The sequence below is a fragment of the Drosophila eugracilis genome, unplaced genomic scaffold (genome assembly GCF_018153835.1).
Source record: "Drosophila eugracilis isolate 14026-0451.02 unplaced genomic scaffold, ASM1815383v1 contig_2154, whole genome shotgun sequence".
Lineage (NCBI taxonomy): Eukaryota > Metazoa > Arthropoda > Insecta > Diptera > Drosophilidae > Drosophila > Drosophila eugracilis.
In genome coordinates, this window is record NW_024573038.1 from 11,550,233 (window position 1) to 11,556,250 (window position 6,018).

Consider the following 6,018-nt stretch of genomic DNA (forward strand, 5'->3'; position numbering starts at 1 on the left):
ATCGCTCCACACAAACACGCAAATCCTCTCTGCAAAAGCTTGTTTTCTCTCTCGCTCTGCTTTGAAAGTTAGTCTTTTTTTTTGTATTCCGGGAGCTTTCTTTCTTATTGGTTTGTTAAATGTTTTTTTTTTTTTTTTGTAAGCCTGTTTATAAAGAAACTACATCCACAACAAACCGAAAAAGTGAGAGCAAAATTGTTTTGGTATTGGTGAGAGAGCGGCACAACGACCAGGTGACATTTCGTTAAGAAAAAGGCAACACAAAAAAAAGGAAATAACTGATGTAGCAGTAAAAAAAACAAAGAAACCATCGGTACAACGGGGACAGAGAATGTCAGACAGAAAGGGATAGCCAATACAGAGGGAGGGCAGTTAGCACGAGCAGGTGTTGCGTGGGCGTGCGAGCGAGACAAACGTAGTAGCTAGCAACAACTCTAGCCATTTCACTCTAAACAACGAGAGTCCCCTGAATGGGCGTTTCCAATTGGAATGCTTCTGGTTGGGGAAGGTTTCGTGTTACATGAAATGCCAAGTGGAAAATTCAAGGGGGGGCCTCCATAGTGCTTATTGGGAGGAGATCCCACCATTCGGAGTGAGCTTTTCGGGTGTTTGTCGTTTGTATTTACCGCATTTTGCTTAGAGACCAGCAGAGAGAAAAATAAAAAAAAAAACAAAATAATAATAATAATAAAAAGAGTAGAAAAACAAACTATCGAAAGCAAAATCAACTAATCTTAATGGACATTTATTTCTGAATCGAATTGAACTGTGGATCTGAGATCTCTGAGCCTGACAACCCTTGCCCGCCACTGCGTTTGGCCTTTGGCTAATTTCTAAGCTCAAAATGGTCGATATGGATATGTTGGCCAAGGTGGGCATTAAACCGAAATGCTATCTGACTGAGCCGTTTGGCTTGTTGTAGATACACTCATGGACAAAATAATAGGTGTGAATTTTTTTTTTTGAGGATATCGATTTTAATTGATATAAACATAACATATTATGGGAAAACTATACTTTTTTATTATGGTTACACTGTTACGATCAATTTTTGGTGAATTCCCGGAAGTCAGAAGCTTTCTGAAGAAAATTGTGGATATTTTATTGCTCAGACTGCAAATTCGCCTGGACATTAAAATAGGTGTGTCGAGCAAAACTTTAATCTAAAGCTAATTAGGATAATTGTTTGGTTGCAGAAAGTAAGGTATTACGATAATTTAACTAAATCGGGAAATAACAATCACTAAAATTGCATTAGATGGGCCGTGGGAGACATTGCAGTGCGGAAGAGAGGAAGCTCATTCGACGACTCCGAGATGAAGGAAAAACATACAAATCGATTGCTGTTTTAATGAAACGATCTCAGAATTTTGTAACCAATGCGTTAAAACCGAAAAAAGTAGGTGAAACTCGGGGAGCACCCAGAAAAACATCATCTAGGGCCGATAATCGCATGGTTCAGTTGGTTAAACGAGACCCGTTCAAGTCTTCCAGGAGGATTTCCAACGAAATTGGAAATATTGTGTCATCACGGACCGTTCGGCGACGTTTGGCAATGGCAAACCTACCAGGTAGGATTGCCCGCAAAGTTCCTTTGCTTCGGCCGAAAAATAAAAAGATGGGGAAACAATTTGCTCTAGATCGTAAAGCCTGGTCAGGACCGGAGGGTGAGAAAAAATGGCATAACATTCTCTGGAGTGACGAAACCAAAATAAATTTATTTGGAAATGATGCTAAAAGGAATGTTCACCGTCCGAAAGGCAAAGAATTTGATCCCAAGTACACCTGTAAGACTGTAAAACATGGAGGTGGTAGCCTAATGGTATGGGGATGCTTTTCATGGAATGGTGTTGGTCCGATTCATCGCATTGATGGAATAATGGACAGATTCGTGTACAGAGACTTATTGGAGACAGTGATGCTGCCATATCCTGAGGATAATATGCCAATTTTATGGAAGTTCCAGCAGGATAACGACCCAAAACACGCCTCTCTACTAGTCAGGGAGTGGTTTCGTGAGCAAAATGTGGATGTTCTGGAATGGCCGAGTCAATCCCCTGACCTAAATCCCATCGAAAATCTCTGGGGTGAACTCAAAAGAGAGGTAGGAAGGTCCTCGTGTCAAAATAAAAACCAACTTTGGGATATTGTCCAAAAAAGCATGGTACTCCATCCCCATTGGAACTTGTCGCAAGCTGATATCATCCATGCCAAGACGAATGGAGAAAGTTCTCAAAAATAATGGAGAGTATACCGGCTACTAACTGCTACATACTCAACTTAATGTACAAAAAGATCAAAAATAGTGAAATATCCATTTAGTTTAAACGTTTAGTTCCTTACACCTATTATTGTGTCCAGCCAAAAATGGCCAACTTAGGAAAAAATCTACTTCTGTTGTTAATGATAAGGTTTATAGTATTGTTTCTTTTTTTCTTTTAAAGACAATTAATATACGTTTTAAAAAAACTTTGTTTTGAGCTGATTGGAGAAAGCATGACTTAGAAATTAAAAGTTAAAAATGAAAAATAAAACACACCTATTATTTTGTCCATAAGTGTATATGGCTCATATAAAGTTATTTGGGTTTATAATTTCTCATTACAAAATTAATCAAGTTTTTACAGTAAGAGGGTGTAATTTGGGTCTGAAAAGTAAGGAGAGATTGTACTTTTTTTTGATTTATTAAGCAATTTTTAGGAATGTCCAAATTGTTTGATTAAAAACTAAAAAATTTTAAAGTAATTCCTGAAAATATTTAATATTTCTACAACTATTTTCTTTATAAACTAAATTGGCTTTCATTTTTTAAGACATTTTTTATATTATGAATCAAATTTCATCGAAAAAATATTTTTAATTTTATTTTATGTAAATTTTTGTTAAGGCTTCATACTTCCTTTTAAAGTATATCCAATTTTTTGAATAGTTTTAGAGCCAGTTAACCTTTTTACAGAATCCTTAAAAGTAGGTTTAATAATAATGAAGATTTATATAGGTACTATTACCTGCTTCATGCATTCCTTCAAAACTTAAGTTAGGGCAATCCTAAACATAAATTTTCTATTCATAAATAAAGTTCTTAAAAGAGTAACTTAATTTCCTTAACCCCTTTGATATAACCCTCCTATAATTCATGTTCTTCTTACCTCGGCAAATAACTCTTGCCAGTTTTGCATGCTCCTTATGTCACGGTTAGCAGTATATAGACCTGGCAAGTACCATTGCCATTGCATTTTTCATGTCTACATTATTGTTTTGTTAATTTGCTTTGGTGTTGGTGTTGGCGTTGCCAGGACAACGGCTCGTAACTCCGTACTCCACAGTTCCAACAACTTCACTCCACTTCTGGCTGAGCTTTGTTTGCAGGCTTTTTTGGGGTGGTCGTAGGCGAGGGCATTACGCAGGTGTCGGCTTTGTTTTAGGGCGGTTTTTAGCGCATTTTGATTTCCATTCATTATGTCGTGCCGAGCTCTGTCGTCTGGCACTTTTAATTAACAACCAACTAATGACAAATGCCAACCATATCCTATCTGCTGTTCGAAGAAACTTACCTTCTAACACTCTAATTTAATTTGACTCTAGTGACCTAAGCTCTTTCTATATGTAAGATAGAGAAAAAAAACAACTTTGAGAAAGAGATGGAAGTTCGTGCTGCCTTTTTTGCCAATTGTCAGACAACAAATGCAAGTTGCAAACAATGATGCACATTTTTCCAGCCCCAACTTGACGAACTGACTGAGTGACGAAGTGGGAGATGGATGGTTGGATGGACTGCAACTGTTCCATTTATTTGGACCTGGTTCTTGCCTCTCGCTCTTGCCTTCTTCCCCTCTCCCCTACTCCTCCACGCTATGTACTTGGCTGTGTCCATTGTCTTTGGGAATGTCTCCTTCTCTTTCCTTCTCTGTGTGTGTCTGTCTCTCTTCCTCAGTTAGTCAGCCATTGTAATTATACACTGCACTCACCTGAATGCCTAAAATGGCTGTTATGGCTTTGGTATGAGATTTGTCGGAAATTCGAGCTGAAAGGATAATTAGATTTGGCTTAAAGTTGTCTTTTATGTTGGTTTTTTGGGGTAAGGTTAGTAAGTTTGATTTTTAAAGTCTTAAGAAATTCAAATTTTCTTTTATAAAAAAGTTAAAAGTTAAGAAGCTTGCTGTAATATGTTTTATGGTCTTTATTTCTATAAGTAACTGCTTAAAAGAGTAATTACATAATTTACTGCATACTTTTGGGCATAAATTTTGTGATTTAAAACCTCTTTTTGGGTTTTTCAATAAATTTTATCAAAGCTAGAAATCAAATTTTCATATTATTTATTTTTTAAATATTTTAAAATTTAAAAATTTGAATTTTCTATAGAAAAAGAACATTTTTACCAACTAATTGAAGGCCGTACTAACTCTCTTTTAGTGTAAATTCCCCCTCTTACACCCACCTCCTCCCACCCTTCTCCCTCACTCATCCCACCACTTCACCCACATTTTTTTTCACAGTGCATTTTCGCCTTTGTGCTACTCTCTGTTTTCTGTTTGTCTATCTGGCCATTGTCTGTTTGTCATATTTATCATGGCAGTTGCTTTTGCATTTGCCATCGCCTTCTCTGCACTTGCAAATAAATGTTAATGAGTAGTTAGACAAAAAGTGCTGACAATGCACCGACTGCAACTTAGATACTGAATAATGTGATGAGCAGTCAGTTTGGGGGGATGGGCGGGGAATGGATTTGCCATCTTGTTGAGCCCATCTTTGGGGCCCTAAACAGGCTGAATGAAGACCAACAAAAAACGATTTCAATGGAGCTCTAATGCCTAAATCGTTATTGTTAGGTTGGTTGGGGTTTTGGGATAGGTTGGCTTGTCCAGGTGGATGAGGCTTCCACACATACACTCCACCTTCTGACAAGCTCCTGTCACGCTGAATGGGAAATTTTCTAAAGACTCGAACAACAATGGGGCCAGAGAAGCCGCCGCTGCCGAAGCCGCCGTCGTCGCCGTTGCCATGTAAATTTTTGCACTTTTTGTCGCTCATTAATGTTAATCAAAAAGCAAGAAAAAAAAAAAGTACGAGAAAAATCATTCAAATTTTTCGGTTGTGTTTGGCAACCGCCGCTTGGGAGATTCCCCTTCCCTTTTGCTGATTCCCTCACTTCCCCTGCTCTTTGAGATAAACATCGGATACAATTTCATAGGCCACAAGGCAAACAGATTTGCCTGGCAAACGATCGAAGCATCGAAATCAGCATCGATCCATCGACGGCCAAACAATTCTGGCAAACAAATCAGATTGCCATCATCATCGGGCATGAGTGCGTTTAATCCTTGCGAATCCTTCCACAGAGACACAGAGTCCTGCCACAAACAAAGCCCAGATTTGCAGCAAATTGATAAACGAAAGAAGGAACAAGAACAAGAAAGAAAAAACTGCCGTACGGAAACTGACAAAACCAAATGCAGTTATGACACATCGATTGATAGGCCAGATAAACAGAAAACTCATATGGTTTCGGGTTTTCTTCTTTTTCTGTTTTTTTTTTTGGGACATGGGACATGTGCTCATAGGTGGGGCATTTCATGGGAAGACCACAATAGGTACGAGTACTTTTGGCCATTCGTGCTTCTGGAAAGAACACAGTTGATTAGGATTAGGATGGTCCACAGTGGAATTAGTAGAAAATATGCAAGTTATCTGATATTTAAATGGAATTTGTGGTTTACTGTAGGCTTTGTATTTGGTTTAACGGTTATCGTTGTCTATTAACCTATTTTTTAAGAGGAATTCTTACTTTTTTTTTACAAAACTTCAATGGGTAGTACTATAAACTTCTATGTTAGACATAGTTCTTGTAGAAAAATAAACATTTTTTAGGCCTAAAACTTTCAGAGAATAAGAAAACCCATTTTAAAGTTTTTTAATCTATTATTATCTTAGAAAAATATCTTAGAAACTCTTAATTCAAAGTATATATTCCACATAAATCTCCTCTAAATTTTCATAATCATCCCAGACAGCCTG